The sequence below is a fragment of the Arvicanthis niloticus genome, chromosome 17, assembly GCF_011762505.2.
Source record: "Arvicanthis niloticus isolate mArvNil1 chromosome 17, mArvNil1.pat.X, whole genome shotgun sequence".
NCBI classification, from domain to species: domain Eukaryota; kingdom Metazoa; phylum Chordata; class Mammalia; order Rodentia; family Muridae; genus Arvicanthis; species Arvicanthis niloticus.
In genome coordinates, this window is record NC_047674.1 from 58,207,042 (window position 1) to 58,225,095 (window position 18,054).

General features: G+C 49.5%; 1 protein-coding gene across 2 annotated transcripts in view; it reads right to left on the minus strand.

The window, feature by feature from the left end:
- Rftn1 (raftlin, lipid raft linker 1) overlaps positions 1–2,137 on the minus strand; it is a 200,759-nt gene extending 198,622 nt beyond the window's left edge. Inside the window, exon 1 of one of the 2 annotated variants that reach the window (XM_034521773.2) lies at positions 1,851–2,084. The gene's annotated coding sequence lies outside the window, so the exon portion shown is untranslated. Of the gene's footprint in view, positions 1–1,850 lie in introns of both variants that reach the window. The other variant, XM_034521771.2, reaches the window with a different exon arrangement.
- Between the last annotated feature and the right edge of the window lie 15,917 nt (positions 2,138–18,054).

Here is an 18,054-nt window from a genome sequence, read left to right on the forward strand (position 1 = left end):
TAAAGGGGGCTGGGTGTGGTGGTACATATAATGGAAGAGCAAAGGAAGTTTGAGGTTAACCTGGTCTACGCAGTGGTAGATCTAGACCAGCCAGAGCTACACAGGGAAACCTTGTCTCAACAGCAGCAGCAACAAAACCAGAAAGTGGTATAGAAAAATCAGACTACCCTTTTCTTAGCCTACCAAGTTAACGTTTGGTAAGGCAGCCAGGGCCACCAAGCCATGGAACCACACAGCTCCAATGTAAGTGGAGCCTGGAGGAACTCTGGGAGCTTGACAGGAACTCCCACCACTCAGCCTGATTCCCTACAGACAAAGCAATCACTGAAATCAAGCCAAAAATCCTGTTCCCGAGGGAGAGAAAAAAAAATTCCCTGACTTGGGTCCCCAATTTATTTTATTTCAATTCCTGCACCAAATAGATTAGCTGACCACACAATCCACTTCATTTGCCCCTTGTCCACGATGTCAGGGGGCAAAAAAGACAAAATGACCCAGTGTCCTACCCCACAAATGGAGGCACAGGGGGGCTCCCAGCTCAAGGCTGGAATTGCTCAGGCCTCATGAAATCCCTACAGAAGGCAGACCAGTTTGCAAGCTCACTCTAGGGTTACACTGATTAACTGAGGTCAGAGCACAGCACCACACAGTTTGTTGCTTAACCCCTAAGGGTGGGTGGCTGGTGACATCTGGTGTCACCTGAACTTCCTCAGAATCCAGCTGGTCAGAAAGTACAAATTAGGAATCTGGGCAGCTACGGATATGTTGGGTTCAGTGGCCCTACCCATGGACTTGTAGGCCACTCATATTACACCCCCGGGCTTCCTTCCTGGAAAAGGCTTATCCTGAGATGACACTCCATAGTAGCAGTTGGGAGACACCTGTTCTGACCTTACCCACCCCCACCCTTCTGAAACAGCTGTACGAACAAGAGGGTCTGTTGCTGGGTGGCGAGGTAACCACTCATATATAAAGATCTGTGCCAGACTCTTAAAAAAAAAATAAAGTAGTTTTTGTTTGTCTGTAAGCCCCTAAACAAACTCACTGACACCACCCACCGCCCACAGGGGGCAGTTGCGAGCCAGCAGCCAACAGGCATTAGAGAGCACGCGCGGGGCTAACCCTGCCCTCTCTGTGATTCTGGCCTCCAAAGATAGCGGTGTCGGAGCGGAGCGGACCTGGAGCACTTGCCTGACAGTCAGGCTTCCTTAAATACACCCCCTCCTCCTCGCCCACACCCCATGCCCATCCTGGCGTGCCCCGCACCTAGGAAAGTGTGTTAGGACACAGAAAAAAAAAAAAAAAATCCCTTTTTCAGAAGAGAAAAGCCCCGTTTCTGGTGCCTGGGACTTGGCTCTAGTATTTCCACCGAGTCCCCGCCCGCCTGCCCTCAAGAGTCGCACACCTCTACCCTAGGTCGAGCCTAAGTCTCCGGGTGCACGTGGGCGGTTCCAACTCCCATCTTCTCGGGGCCCGGTACCCACTACAGCCGCGGGTCCCAACCCACCTGTAGCCTCCGAGCTTCCCTCTGCGACCTTCTAACAGACCCCCGCCTGCGAAGTCCAGGACCCCCAGCAGGCGACCTGACCCTCTCACCCCAACGTGCTCTCGCTTGTTTGTTTTGCCTTTTCCCCTCTTCATCCAGGGGAAAAAAAAAGTTGCCGCAGAATCTGGCGTCCCATAGATCTGCCCCCATCCCTATGCGACCTGCACCAGGGGGCTCGCCTAGCAGCTCCGGAGCCCCGAGGTGCCACGAGGAGCTGTCGCCTGCTCACTAGGATCCGGGCCGGCGGAGCCAGCGACCCAGGCCTCTGCGTGCCACCTCGCCCGCCCGCCGCACGCCTACCTACCTTAGGGGACCAGCGGCGGCGACCGTGGCGCGGGCTCCCGGAGACAGCGTGCTGCGTCCCGGGATGAAAGTTTGTGCCATGCAGAGCAGGGCGGCGCACGGACGACGCGGCCCCGGGGGCGGGGGCAGAGCGCGGGGCGCGGCTGCTCGCGTGTCGTGGGTCCCTCGGGCGCTGGCCGCGCAGGTACGTCCCCGGAGCCAGTGGCCGCCGCGCTCCCGCTCGCTGCGCCCTGCGCGCTCCGACTCCAGCCCCGCCGCCCCCACCCCACCCCGCGCCGCCGCCGCCGCTGCCGCCGCCGCCGCGCGTCCGCCTGCTACACTTCCTCTTCCTCTGAACTCATGTGCAAAATATGCTGCGCTGCATCTTCTTGGGGGGAAGCCGAACGGCCCTTGGCAGCCCCGCACAAGAGACCCGTCGGCCCCGTGCGCCGCCTGCGCCGCGCAACCCGGTCCTCCCTCCCCTCCCCCCTAAACCCCACCTCTCTTTCCCAGGCCTGGGCTCTGGGACCCGCTTAGGAGAGAAGCAAGGTGCCAGCCGAGATACTGGGAAGGCGACCGCCATCAACATGCTGATTGATGGCTAGGACCCGGAGGAGAGCTGGAAAGAGGTCCATTCTGGACCCATTCCACAGGTGGGAATGTCCCCAAGCAGCGTCCACTACCAGGTTTATCTCTCCACAAGTAGTGCTTGGGGAGAGAAATAGTGCCACTGGCCTCAGCCTCTTTCTTGACCTTTTCCAGGCGTCTAAAGATTTGAGATCCTGATGCGATTGGGTCATCTTAACCTAGCAAAACGGATTCCCCAAGGAGCATCCATAAAGCAGTTCCCTAGGACAGGGCTGCTTTACCATAGTGAAAGTGTGAAATAGTGTCTCCTCCAGGCCAGTAAAGAAAACAATTACCATGTAGGGCTTGAGAGCAGAAACCCTAGAGACAAATGGTCAGGATGGATTCCTGCCTTCTGTCCTTACTCCCCTGTGACCTGGGAGTCTTGGGCCTCTTCATTGTCCAACCAGCACTTCCTTGTGCCTTATTAAATGTAAAATGCTTGGAAGCATTCTGTAATTCTGCTATTATCGTTATTATCATCATTACCATAAGGGGCTGAGATTTAATTGATTATCCTGTTCTGGTTGGGCAAAGAAGGGTCCTTAGGCACTGGAGCCACACACTGCAGAGGGCTGGCTGATCTAGGCCCTGTGTTTTAATGAGGTCCTTCTGGCTCTAGGGGGGAGGCACCACTGCCTGTTTGCAGGGACTCCTCTTGTGAGAGCTACTCCAGGATCTTCTTGCCTGTAGCCCTCTCCTATTCCCCACCACCATTCTGACCCTAAAATGTCTTCTTTTACCCCTCTGCTTCTCCACCCACCCTATCCTGGCGTCCCTGCCCACGTTTCCCACACTTCCCTATCCCTAGTTCACATCCCCAGCCTGCCCCACTGGGAGAAAATAACAAGGGTCCAGGACACCCCCAGTGTTGAACATTTATTTATGAAGTCGGGGGGGGGCCTTAATGCTAAAGATCCTATCTGAGAACTGGAAATCAGGACTCTTACACCATTGTCCAGAACCTCTGATAGTCTCTACAGAGAGAAAACAGCACCTAGTGGTGCCAGCCAGTGGTCAACAAGAAATCACAGGGCATCGAAGTGAAGAGGGACAGGGAGGGGGAGAGGGAGAGGGACAGGGAGAGAGACACACAGAGGGAGGAGACAGATTATTTTTAAGTGAATTCTTCCCACTTATAAATTCTGTGTATGTAGTTTTATTTTAGGGTATGTTTTAGGGTTTGGGGTTTTTTGTTTGTTTGTTTTGTAAATACCAGGTCCTTGAGGTTAATAAGGTCTTCTGACATTTTCCCATTTTCTGCCACTCAATACTGTCCTTAGTGCCAACACTGTGTATTCAAATGTCCTTAATGAATTTTCCCTGTCTGTTTCCTTCATGTTTTAGTTTTGTTTTTCCCCCCTCTGGGACTCTTAACCTGTCTTTCTATGCACCCCGATGCTTCCTCTCTGGTACATGACACTTGATAAACATGTAATGAACTATTGTATGTGTGGCCAAGCCAAGCCGTGGGTTCACTTATGTTGTATAGAAAGTAGCCTGGACTGCTGTGGGCCGGCTAGTTAGGGGACAGACCCTGGGCAGCTGGGCCTTACCTCTAACTGACCTCATCCACCCAGCCTCAACCCCAGAGATGCTGGAACTGGATCCTGGTGGGTTACCTTGGCAACCTCACAGTGTTGTCTGTTAGAATGTCCTAGGGCGGCAGCTTTTAATTCTATCACAGTGGTCTCTTCGGGGGTTGTGTAATAGTGCTGTCTTTCTTCTGCTCACACTTCCTTCCCTTATGGTTTCACACTAAGTACTTGTGAAGGATGCTGAACACGAGGAAAACCAAGCTATTACTGCACAACAGGTCACAGATGCTCCCAGAACCGGGATCCTGCCTGTTGGAAGCTGATAAAACACAGGCCTGAGTTAATGGGGAAGCTGGTTCTTCTCACACCCTGTGGGGGAAGGAGTTAACCCAGCCTAGACAAGTGTAGGAAGGCCTGTATAAACCCATCTGCGCTCAAGGGAGGGAGTGCCCTAGCTGGAGCAGTTTTGTCCTGGCCTCGATGCACCCCCTCCTCTGGAGATAATACAGGCGCAGGTACCAGCAGCTGGAGCAATGTTGCTGTCCCTAGCTACAGCGGAGAAGGAGTATCTCGAGACAGCCTCCTATCCTGCCCACCTTTTCCCACACAACCCCAAACCCGCAAGTCCATCCGAGTTAGGGCCACCCTGCTCCTGATTTAGCTCTGGCTAACTCCATGTCCCATGACTCTGCAGACCGAGGTAACAACTTGGGACTGAAGGTATGCATTCAAAAGCATTGGACACAAAAGACTGTTCATTCATAAGACCAGGAAACCCAGAGTGTATGCCCACCCTGTGAGTGGCATTTGGGCTGGTGGGAGAGATAAGTTATCTGTGACTCGTCAGACAGTCGTCATTATAGTGATTACTGGAGGTAGCTTTGCAGCCACAGTGAGGTCACCTCTGGCAGGTGCTTGCTCCGTAGCCCATGGTTATGGGAAGGCAATTCTATGCATGGTGGCTGCTCTTGTCACAAACAAAGTGGTAGAGGCCCCGGGGCCATGGTTTCTGAGCAGTCCCTGCCCCTTGTTCCCTGAAATGAAGAAGCTATGGCAAACAGACTCCTCCTGGTCACAGTGGCACACGGCACACGTCAGCCAGTATGACAAGCCGCTGAGTCTGTCTTGGGATGTAAGAATGTGAACTGGGTGGGGGCAGGGAGCTTGTAGTTTTGTGAATGTATTGATCTGCATAGACTAGCTAGCAATTTTTGTCAAATTCTGTCAAACCAATATTTTTGAAAAGCTATCCACAAGCATCTCCAGTTGGAAGAAATGTTGGATTAGAGCCAAACATTCCATTCACCACCACCACCACCCCATACAAAAGACAAATTACTGTTACTCTGCCTGAGTCTGCTCCTCATTTTAATTCTGAATTCCCAGCCTGTGTGAGCAGTTCAGGGGACAGGGGCCCTCTTGTGGCTGAGACAGAATTTGCTCTCTAGAGGAAAAAAGCCATTAGAGTTGGAATCTCTAGGAATAGCATGAAACACTCTGCTTTTTGGGCCTTGTTACCCTCACACAGCTTGAGGAACTGCCTGGCCCTGCCAGTACCATCCACATCCCAGTGATGGGCACAGAAGCATCCACTCCCTTCAAGGTTAGTCTGTCGGTAACACATATTTGTTGGTTTATATTAGTGAATGTATTATATTGCCAGAGGTTGTGTGTGTGTGTGTGTGTGTGTGTGTGTATTCATTCCAGTGTATGTATTGAACAGTGGATTCCCATATGTGTACCCTCTCTGTTCCCCAGATACAAAGAGTGAGAGAGCATGGGGAAACATCACTGGTACCTGTATCATTTCCTCCTGAGGTGGCAACTTGCAAGAAGGAAGGCTTATGTAGACCAGTGTTCCAGGAGATACTGCCCATCTAGGTGGGGCGCCATGGTGAAGGGAACTTGTTCAGATCTGTAGCTGACAGGAAACAGCAACTCCTCCTGAAGTAGGAGCTAATTACAAACTTCAAGACCTACTCTGCACCATACATCTTACCCTAGGCCCCAATCCATGGAGTTCCATAGTCTCTCCCATCCTCCCTCAAAAACAGTTACTGTCAGCTGGAGACCCAAAAGCATGAATCTGTGAGAAACATTTGACATTGAGCCGTAACAGAACGTGGACGTTAAATTATTTGTATATAGTAACTGATACGATTTGTCTTCCACCGCCTCTCCATCCCCACTGTCTTTTTGTCCACACTGTACTAACTTTCTTGACATCAGAGAAAAGGCCCAGCAGGTCTTTGTCTCCGGCTGCCAGGCCTTTGTCTCTGGTCAGGAGGATAAGGAAGCAGGCAAACATTTCATCGTTATCTAGATTTATTCGACATAAAGAAAAGGCATAATTTTTTACAAGGAAGAGCAAGCACAATAACAACAACATCAAAATCTTAGTTTTTGAGTTTCTGAAGACCAGGTCTAAATATAAAATGAGAAAGTAGGGGGGGGGGAAAGTAGGAAATCAAACAGACCCATCACCCAGTGTCCTATCTCCGTTCCTTTCTACTGCCTAGGGGTCTGGATCAGGTTGGTTTTCTCTGCCAGTTAAAGAATTAAAAGGCAAGAAAAAATCTGAGCACAAAAGGTAGCGGCAGCAGGGGAAATCTCAGACGCAGCAGACAGAAGCAACCAACCATCGAGGAACGCCATCTATAGGGGGAGGAAACTCAGAGCCAACAGGAAGATCTGCCGCAGAGCAGAGCCCAGCATTTCCCAGGGAGAGGGGCTGGGTCTGAAGATGTTCTGAGTTCTTTCTTCCTTATATAGGATTGGCCGGTTTGCACAAGGGGAAACTGATAGGCCCAAAACATCAGGTAAATGTGTCCTGGTCCTAGCCTTGAACTTGTGAGGATAAACCTGTGGTTGTGTTGGAGGGAGGAAAAAGTCCAGGGGGCCTTTGTCTCAGGCTGCCAGGCCTTTGTCTCTGGTCAGGAGGGTAAGGAAGCAGGCAAAGGTTTCATCAATATTGCCTCACTGTGGATCCCCTCATCTGCCTGGCTATCAGAGATCTGTCTAACACCTAGCCCTGTGCTGTCACTATCACGCACGCACGCGTGCACTCGCGTGCGCACGCACACACACACACACACACACACACACACACACACACACACACACGTCTGCCTTGAGTCAATGAAAGCCTGTCTAGGAGAAAGGGGAAGCAGGACAGGAAAGGGGGTGTGTCCTACAGGGGCTGGGGGTAACTCCAGGGCTCTCTAAAGGCAGGATCATAGTGCAAAGCCTACTGGCCAGTCCTTCGTAGCTCTCTGAACTGCTGCTCTGCTCTTAGAGCCTATGAAGGCTCTGCAGGGTAGCACTGGACCTGTATCAGAGAGGCAGGCCGCATCGTGTTCATCCCCCAGTGGCACAAACAATGAACTCTCATCAGCAGCAATGGCAGCAACCTGGGGAGCATTCCAAGACTAAGGGCTGCTCCAGAATCAGCCTTTGCAAGAAATAGTTTATTTCTTGCAAATAGTCAGCTGACATGTGTAGTCAGTCCATCATGAAAGGAAGTCTGGAAAGGACCCCAAGGCCGGAACCTGAAGACAGGAGCTGATGCAAAATTCAAGGAGGAGCACTGATTCCAGTCTTGCTCCTGAGGCTTTCTCATAGTGGCTAAAGCAATAGCTGAGGGCTTGCCTCTTGATCCACAAGCACAAGGCAGACAGAGCTAACTCTGAATAACAGGGGCTTTTGAAATCACAAAGCCCACCCCCCAGTGACACACTTCCTCCAGCAAGGCCACACCTCCCAACATTCTCCCAATAGTTCCACCAAATTGGGACCAAGAACTCAAAACATATGAGCCTATGGCCCATTCTCATTCAGGCCACACCAGATGTGTCTAGGTTAGCGTCAAGTTGACACAAACCAACCAACACAGCCTGGCAAAAGCTTCTTAGGGAAGGAAGAGTTATGTTGGCTCAGAGTCTGCAAACACAGACCACCCACAGTGTCAGGGGAGGCACGGTGGCAAGGCCAGCTTTGGTGACAGGACTGTGAGGCAAACAGCCACACAGTTTCCTAAATCAGAAAGTAGAAAAGGAGGGGCGTTTATTCTCAGTTGGCTTTCTCCTTTCCCTTCCTTTTATTCATTCCAGGATGCTAGCCCAGCGGGCTGGGTCTCCCCTCCACAGTTAAACCTCCCTCTTTAGAAACATCCCAAGGTATGTCTCCTGGGTGCTTCAAGTCTAGTCAAGGTGAAGTGAGGATGAACTGTCATGGTCTTCATTTAACATCCGGTGGCAAAAAAAAAAAAAAAAAAAAAAAAAAAAAAACCCAAACCTTAAGTGGAGAGTAAGTTGTGATCTCTGTGCAGCAGGCGGCAGACCTCAGGATGAGAGAGTGGCTCACATCTCTGTCCACAGATCTGCCTTCATGGACTAGCTCAGAGTCCTGTTACAAGGCAGCATCCTAGCCATCTTGTTTCTGGTTAGCCCATTCTGGCCCATGGCAACTTCTCTTCCAGGCTCCTGGTGGTTGGGAGAGGCTTTGGTGAATTGTATGCGTGGTGGGATCAGTATTAAAACAAAACTCCCACTTCTCTCATGCCGGAAGCAAGGTCACTGGTGACTTTCTACACAGTGGCTGCTGGTCAAGTTGGGGTACCTGGCTGACTGTGGTGCTGACCTGTACTGATTATGCTCGTTTATCTCCACCAAGGGGTTCCGTGGGCCAGGGTGGTGCTAGGAGCAGCAGTGACCAACAAGTAGCTTCCTATGCTCAGACAGTTGTCACTTCAACGCAGCTCATGGTTACCTGCTAACTACAAATGGAGTGTGATTCAGGGGCATTGAAAAACTCACCCAAGGTGACCCAGTTAACACATTGTCAACCGGGACTCCTGAGCTTTCCTTCATTCTCCCAGGTCACCTTAGGGTAATAGAATCTGTGTCTACAAGTTTACTCTAAAGAGTGGGTGGGATTTCACTCTGCTCTGCCTTGGCTCCTTCCTCCATGCTTGCTTCTTGCTTTCATTCCGTAATTAGTGCCCAGATCAGGGCCTGATGATGACCGGAATTCCCGAAGCATTTACTGAATGAAGATGCAAGCACATTGAGAAGACTCAGCTGCAACTCTGGAACTGTGTACAGAAACAGTCCAGAGACTCAAGCTCCGTGGTAGCAACCCACCACTCTAGCACTGTGGGCAGAACTCGGGGAGCGCCTCTGCACAGGGTGCTGAGGCCCTGGGTTCCTTCCCTAGAATTGAAAAGAAACTACTAAATATAAGTGGTATACCTGGTCCAAGTAACCTTTGAAATGTTAATTGCTACTGTGCAATCAGTATTTCCTATTATTTCCCATTACTCTCCCCTCCTCCTTTTCAGATAAAACCATTTGCCATCAGCATTCCAGGAGTTGTTTGTCTTAGTAGAAAGGTCAAGAAAAATGTCGGAGGCCTCAAAAGCTAGGATCCGAGTTTCAAATACCTTCAAGAGGGCAGTGCCACCTTCCAGACTTACAGGATGGGAGGAAAGACCTGAAGGAAGCAGGCATGGCTATGCACTGAGATACTGGGTAAGGTGAGCCAACAATGTCCCTGTGGTTTATTCAAAAGGAAAGACAGAACTGGCACAGGGTTACATGTCTGTAATCCCAGCACCCAAGAGGCTAAGGCAGGAGAACTGCCAGTTCCAGCCCATCTGTCTGGGCTGCAGAGCAAGATCCTGTTTGTTTATTTCTCTCTCCTTCTCTCCCTCCCTCCCTCCCTCCTTCCCTCCTCTCCCCTCTCTCTAATCTCTGCCTCTGTCTCTCTCTCTGCCTCTGTGCCCCCCCTCCCCCCCACCTCTCTCTGCAGAAGATGCTTCTGTCACTGAGGCTTGACTCAATTCTGAAGACCTTGGAAGCCGCTGGAAATGTGATAATGCAGAGGCTTGATGAGAAGCAAAGCTTGAAAAACAGAGGCATCAGTCGGAACCCAGCCCACTTTTCCCTGCTTTCCTTCTGAATGAGCTGCCTTCATGCCCCACAGGGGAGACGCACGGGGTCTTCTGAACTGAAGAATCCAGACAGAGTTCTGATACAGCCAGGTGGCTGAGGCAAGTGGCCCAAGAAAGCCCAAGTTCCCTCAGCTGTGGCACTCTGTGGAAGACACAGAGTGACACCATCTCCCAACCTACCCCTTTCACCACCACCCCCAACATCCTCTGCCACTGCCAAACAACTGAAGGGAGCACAGAGGTAGCAGGGTACTGTGAACAGCACCACAAAGACTCTCTGCATCTTAGAAAGTGCCCAAGTCACAAGATGCTCTTATTTCCTGCAAACAGCAGGTGAATCGGCCAAGACCCCCACCCCAGGAGGCAACAGAGCTGGTGTGGGTAGACACAGTGGACGACAGAACAAAGCATCAGCAAGTGACCAAGTGACAGCAAGCTCCTCAGCCACCCAAGTGACAGCAAGCTCCTCAGCCACCCAAGTGACAGCAAGCTCCTCAGCCACCCTCCTGTATCTATTCCTTGGCTGAGAACTTAGCACAGTGCTAAGGTCCTGGAATGGATGGGAGGAAGTTGCTGCCACCTCTGTCCTGCAGCTATGGGAGGAGGTGAGTGTGTCCTTAGTTTAGCACCTGTGCAAGGGTGTTGGGAACCAGGTCAGGGTTAGACAGTTGCAAGGAATTAAGAAAAACACGAGTACCTCCTCGAAGATCTCCTGGGAGGACCTAGGGACTCAAGTTGGAGTCACCCCTGACCTCTCAATGTACAACTCAGGCCCCCCAGTGAGCAGCTGCTCCTGCCTCCAGCAGCTCAGGGCAGAAACTTCTCCCCCCTAGTCTTTGCCTCAGCTGGCCACAGGAGTGCTCCAATTAGTCCTTTCTCAATTATTCAGATGAATGGATGAAGGCACAAGGGAAGGAAGGAATAAGAGACCAAATATGCAGGCGAGTAACACTCATACCAGAGCCGAAGCCCTTCTAGGCTCTCAGAAAGCCTGCTATCTCCTCCAGACTTCTTCACCCTGCCGTCTGAAGGCAGACAGCAGGTTAAACCATCATGGTGGCAGCCCACCTTCCTCCCTCCAATCATCTCCCCGGCTGTCTGTTCAGCTGAAATGGAGATCTTGGAACAAAGCACCCTGTCCATCAGCACCAAGACCCTTCCTCTCATCCAGGCCCATGTGCAGAGGCAAGCTGACAGCCCTGGGAGTCAGGGAACGCACATGAACAATTTCTTCCCAGACCTAAAATCCTGGTTTTGGCACCCGGCCTCTGCTGAGAAATAACTGGATGATAACGGGCCAGGATCACATGTCTGCCTTCTCCAGCCATTGGCATCAAGCTTTGCCTAATGCTTCTTATCAAGGAACTATCAATATTTCACAAGTGTTACCATTTCTGGGGGGGGGAGGGAGGAGGGGCTGGGCGAGAAGAAAGCTGATTAGGGAGCACAGGACAGGACCTCAGTGGTCAAGACATAACAAGACAAGGTCTTACTCTCACCTGCCCCTTCAAGGTCATCAGACTAATTGTCTTAAGGAGAGAATCTTTGAGTTCAAAGCCCATATGTCCCGATGTCCTTTCTTTCAAACCAGTTCAGGCCAATAGTCTCAGCACAAGGAACACAGAGGTTGGAGGCCCTGGGCTATATATGATTTCAATGCCAGCTCAGGCTATCTAAAAACGAGCAAACAAATATTAGTTGCAATGTAGATTCAAGAGTGGGTCAGACAGGGTTTCATGAATACCAGGGAAGTGGGCTCTGGTCACCCTAATATGTAGCAATGAATATGGACTGCACTGGGCGGCTCATCAAGTGCAGAGAGAGATGCTGAGCATGCTTGAGCAGCAAGGCTAGTAGTCTAGGCCTTAGGTGCTTTCCTGGAGCTCCTCTGTCCTCCCAAAGGGAAGCAGAATTTAACTTCCTGCTCCTTAAGCTGGACAGCATGTGACACCTTTGTGAACAACACAGTGTGACCTGAGGTAAAGCTGTGTAAGTTCCACCTGTGAGAGGCTGTGTTCTTGAGGTGAGCAGTCCAGCTGCCTCAGCCCTCCAACCAAACCCAAGAGACCACCCAGTGAAAGGTCTAAGGACCACAGAAAGACAGAAAATGCTCAGGAAACCTCAGCTCTGCCCACTGATTCGAAATGTATTAAAGAAACTGCAACCGAAGCCAGCCAAGTGAGCCTTCCACGGGGATTACAACAATAAAATCATTAATGTCTACCTATCCCACCATGTGTTGAGGTGACTGGTTAGACAGCAGTGGTGAGCTCAAACCAACAGTTGCCACATGAGAAAACCACCAGGGGACTGAATGAGAAGATGGCTCAGTCAGTGAAGTCTTCAGCTTGCCTTGCAAGTATAAGGACCTTGGCTGGATCCCCCAGAAACCACATTAAAGGTCAGATGTTGTGGCATGTGCTTTGATCTCAGTGCTAGAGGTTGAAGCAGACAGAACCCTGGGCCCGATGGCCAGCAGCCTAGCCTAAGCTTCCCCAGGTCCAGCCTGGGCCCGATGGCCAGCAGCCTAGCCTAAGCTTCCCCAGGTCCAGCCTGGGCCCGATGGCCAGCAGCCTAGCCTAAGCTTCCCCAGGTCCAGGTGAGATAATCTATTCAAACAATAAAGTGGCTAGAGCTTGAGGAGCAACTGAGGTGAGGTTGTGACCTCCACACCATGCGCTTCTCCGCACGGCCTAAGAGCTTGTAGATGGAGTAGATATTGGGGTAGATCAGCTCAGAGCCCTGGATCTGGGCCTGAGTGGCAGTGCGGTTGGTCAGCCCAGGCATGGAAAGGCAGCACAGGCCCTTGTGAACCTCTTCCAGCCACAGTTTTTTTCTTTTTTAAAACAGTGTCTCATTATACAGCTCTGGCTATCCTGGAACTCTCTGTAGACCAGGCTACCCCCAAACTCACAGAGATCTACCTGCCTCTGCCTCTCCAGTGCTGGGATGAAAGATGTGCACCAACATGCTCTACTCACACCTTTTACCCTTCTCTCTCTTCTCTCTCTCTCCCCCTCTCATTTATTTATTTCTTAGGGTCAAAAGTGGATGTTTAGTCTGTTACAGCAGACCCAGTCCTCAGGGTCCCACCCAGCACTACAACAGAACACCAGCTGCAGCTTTCCTTCCCTACTGCCGGTGCTTCCTGTGGATCGCTCAGACCACATCTCCCCTGGCCTCCTCTTCCCCCAGCTTCTGTAACAAGCATCCCCTACACCCTCCACAGCCCAACCTCTACCCTGTCAAAACACCAGCCAAGCAGATTAGTAAAACAGGCAACACTCAGCCAAAAAGGCTTTCTGAAAACCCAGAGAGGAAACAGAAAGTAAGGAACAAAACTCCCACCCAACCAGGACAAACCCAGAAATCAGCACCCAGACCTATAACTCTCCAAACCCAGATGCCTCGATGCCAACAAAAGAACACAATAGCCATGGCAGGCAATATGTCACCACTAGAGCCCAGCTATCCTACCACAGTAGGTCCTGAATATTTCAGCATAGCTGAGGCGCAAGAAAATCGTAAAATCAACTATATGAAGACGATAAAGGTTCTTGAAGAGGAAATGAATCAATCCCTTAAAGAAAACCAAGGAGGGAATTAACTGAAGGGAATAAATAAAACTATTCAAGAACTAAAAATAAAAATAGAAGCAAATGAGAAAAAGAAAGAAAACCCAAACTGAGGCAATCCTGGAAATGAAAAATTTAGGAATGCAAACAGGAACTGCAGAGGCACGCTCCACCAACAGTGCACAAGAGATTTCCATCTTAAAAGTCTCAGGCACTGAAGGTACCATAGAAGAAATGGATATGTCGGTCAAAGAAAATGTGTGCATCCAGGAAATCTGGAACACTGGGAAAGACCAAACCTACACATAAGAGGAATAGAGAAAGAAGAATCCCAACTCAAAAGCCCAGAAAATATTGTCAACAAAATCATAGAAGAAAAATTTCATAACCTTAAGGAGGAGATGCCTATGAAAGGGACAAGAAACATACAGACGACCAAATAGACTGAGCCACAAAAGAAAGCTCCCTGACATGAAACATACAGAACAGGGACGGGACAGAACAGGAAGAGCAGGTAACATATAAAGGCTGACCCATTAGAATTACATCTGACTTATCAATAGAGACTCTAAAACCCAGAAAGGCCTGGACAGATGTGCCGCAGACTCTAAGAGACAAGATGCCAGCCCCAATTACTATATCCAGCAAAACTTTGAATCATCATAATTGGAGAAAATAACATATCCCATGATAAAGTCAGATTTAAACAATACCTATTACAAATACAGCCCTATAGAAGGTGCTGGAAGGAAAAATCCAAACCAAGGAAGCTAACTACAAACATGAAAGGGCAAGAAATAAATAATCTACCAGCAAAAGAGAAAGAAGGGAAACATACTTGTGTGTGCGCGCACGCACGCACGCACACACACACACACCATGTACAAACACATACACAAGAGCTTTAAATTAATTGAAATGTTAGTAGAATTATCCAAGAAAAATATGCCCTTTAAAACACACACACATCTGCACACACACTTTCTGGGATTTATATGTTACAGATCATCAACCCTTGAGTCATAGGAGAGAGAACCACAAAGAGATAATGACTAGAAGTGGCCCTGGCCCTGGAAAGCCTGCAGCTTACCTCAGCCTCAAGTTCCCATTTCTGGTTCTCATTATGACAGGGAAGAAACCTTGACTGGTATTTTTACTTAAACAAAACCAAAGATAATTAGCAGCTGCTTCAGGGGGTTTATGCTCTTATGTCTGGGATTTTCCAGAAAGCACTGTTAATATTAGCAGCAAAATGGATTTAGGAAGGAAGATACAGCCTGATTTGTCTGCCTGACCACTGAGTGAGGGCTGCCTGGTCCTGATGACTGCCCTCCTGGGATTGGCTCTTAGATCATCCATATCTCCTCATCACCCTACTGTCAGGTGCTGGGACCCTGGAAATCCTGGGTTTTCCACATATGCTGGCTAACAGAGCCTTCAACAGCTGTGCCTAGACTCTGCTGTTTGGAGGTGTCTTTGTCAGTGTTCTGTTGCTGTGAAGAGATACCACAACCATGGCAACTACTAAAATGGAAAGCATTTAATCGGGTCTCTCTTAAACTTTGAGAGGTTTGGTCCATTGTCATCATGGGTGGAAGCATGGTGGCACACAGGTAGACGTGGTGCTGGAGAAGTAACTTGAGAGTTTTACATCCAGGTCTTCAGACAGCAGGAAGAAAGAGACAGTGGGCCTGGCTTGAGCATCTGAAAGCTCAAGGCCCACCGCACTACCTCCGACACGTCCACACTTCCTTGTCCTTGACAATTAGCACCACTCTCCAATGACTAAGCATTCAAATCTATGAGCCTATGGGGGACCATTCCTATTCAAACCATATGGGGTACCAGACAGGAACGTGGAAGGTGAGGTAGAAAAACACAGACATTATCAAGGCTCAGGAGTGTTTTCTTAAGTGGAGTTTCAGATGTTATCACTGACTTATGGGTCACTCTTAAATGTACTGTTCTAAAATAACCACCAGTGTTCAAATATCCCATGGTTTCTGCACAGGGACACAGAAAAGGCTCTTGGATGAGTGACCTGAGACTCCTTCAGCTGGTTATCATCACATGACAGCTGTGGCTGAAGTCATGAGACCAGTGCAGCCAGGACTGGCCAACTGTACCCATCTACCTATTGGTCCATCCATCTATCCATCCGTATGAGACACCTCTGTGTGTCTGTGGTCAGACACACCCTCAGAGAGGTAGGGTTTGTCTTGGCTCATAGCTTCAGGAAGGCCGAGCACTTGGACAGAACATGATGGCGGTGGCAGGAATGTGTGGTGAAGACTACTGTTCACTTCTTCATAGGCACAAATTGAGAAACAGGAGGAGACTAGAGACTTCATATAATCGCATGTTCCTATGTGGTCTGCTTCCTCCAGCAAAGCAGTACCTCCTAAGGTCTTCACCATGACCTCCCCACCAGCCCCACCATCTGGGGACCTGGGGACAAGAGCCTATGGGGGACATTTCATATGCAACATTCATTTCATATGGGTTCATATGCAAACCATAATATACATATATATAAATCTATCATCTACCTATCTTCTATCTATAATCTATCTACCTACCTACCTATTAGGATGTTATGTGGATCTATGTATCTTATCTGTCTTCCCTCCAGGCCCCTCCAAGCAGTCTTTCCTCTTTTTAAAAAATAAAAAGTATTTAAAAATACTTTTTATTGATTTACAGGGAGGCACAGCAAGAGCGTGGAGGTCAGAGGACAGCTTGTGGGAGTCACTTCTCTCCTTCCACCGTGTGGGTGCCAGGGATCAAACTCAGGTCTTCAGGTTTGGTGATAAGGGCCTGTACCCACCAAGCCATCTGGCTGGCACTCCAAACAGTCTTTAATATACCAATAAAGCACTCACAAAGAGACTTTAAACTCCATAAATACCTCATAGCAAACACTCCTTTGAGCGAGGCAGAAGCTCCGCCCCGGTCTTACACTGCGCCTTGGACTACCATGGCAACACTTTTACCTCCTCTGCTGGCAAAATGAGTCCCACACCTACCCAGATTCAAAGACAGAGACATCCATGCACCAGGAGACAAAGCATAGAAGAAGAATGTGGAGGAATTGTGGCTACCATATTTGAAATTACAAGTTGTGCCGGGCGGTGGTGGCCCACACCTTTAATCCCAGCACCTGGGAGGCAGAGGCAGGCAGATTTCTGAGTTCGAGGCCAGCCTGGTCTACAGAGTGAGTTCCAGGACAGCCAGGACTACACAGAGAAACCCTGTCTCGAAAAAACAAAAAAACAAAAAAACAAAAAACAAAACAAAAAAACAAATAAAAAAACAAAACAAAACAAAAAAAAAACAAAAAAAAAAAAGAAAGAAATTGCAAGTTGCCACAGGCTGAGCTCCCCAGAAGCAGAAGTTCTAATGAGTCATTTGTGAAGGAATAAGGAAGTTGGGGAAGAATATGAGGTCATATGACATCTCCCCGACTGAGGTCCTCACAGGGAGCCTACAGAATCTAGCCTTCCAGGAGGCAAAGAAATTGGTTTCCGTGGTCCAGGCCAAACAATTTCCAGCTAGGGAAGCCCCAGGTACTTCACAAAGAGTCAAGTCCAACCCCCTGAGAGCATTTCTCAAGCAAAGTTTGCAGGGTGAGGCTTCAATAGCAGTCCGTGGGAAAAGACTCCTTCAAGAGTTTCTACTACCGTGGGAGACAGGCCATATTCACGAACTCTCCGCCAATGAGCAAAGGAAGGGAGATAAGCCCTTAGGCTGAGATGTTGAAGACATGAACTGAAGACACAAGCCTCATGCATCCCGAGTGACTAACTTATATAGATCTGGAAACTGTATTCACCTCTTCATCACTGTGACAATAGTGGCTCGGGATTTCAGAAGGCTCGGGCCATGACTACTTCCACATAACATCCTAACAGCTGGACCATGTATCGAGGGATATTCCTTACACAGACAGGAAGCAGAGAACAGGCATCCTAGCTCCTACTATTCCATCCAGGTTCTCAACCCACATGATGACAGGGTGGGTCTCCCTTGAATTCCCTCAAAGACGTGCCAGAGGTGTTCCTCACCAGTTTCCTAGGTGATTGTAAATCCAGGCAAGTTGACAAAGATTAACTCCCCTAAGAACCCAAGCAGAAGACAGGAGAACCAGACCTAGTAGCTCATACTGGGTCCCAGAACTTGGGGGCTGCGGAGGAGGCTGCAAGTCTGACGGCTACGTAATGAGTTTGAAGCCAGCCCAAGTAAGACCCTGTCAAGGACCGGAAGGGAGGGGAGGAGAGAAAAAGGAGAGAGGAGGAGGGGATAGAGGAAGAGAAAGAAAAGAAAAAGGAAAGACACTTGGGGTTTGGGGCAGAGAATCCACTCAAGCGAATATAGGCAAAAACTAAACCGCATTGGTCCATAGATGAAGCAGATACTGATCCAGCCTGGACCTTGGCTCAATGTTCCTTCAAATCTCTCCGTTTCTCTTCCCCTTCCTCTCTACTTTTCTATGGTCTCTGTTCACAGGAGTCCACCCTCGCAGGAGCTCACACTCTG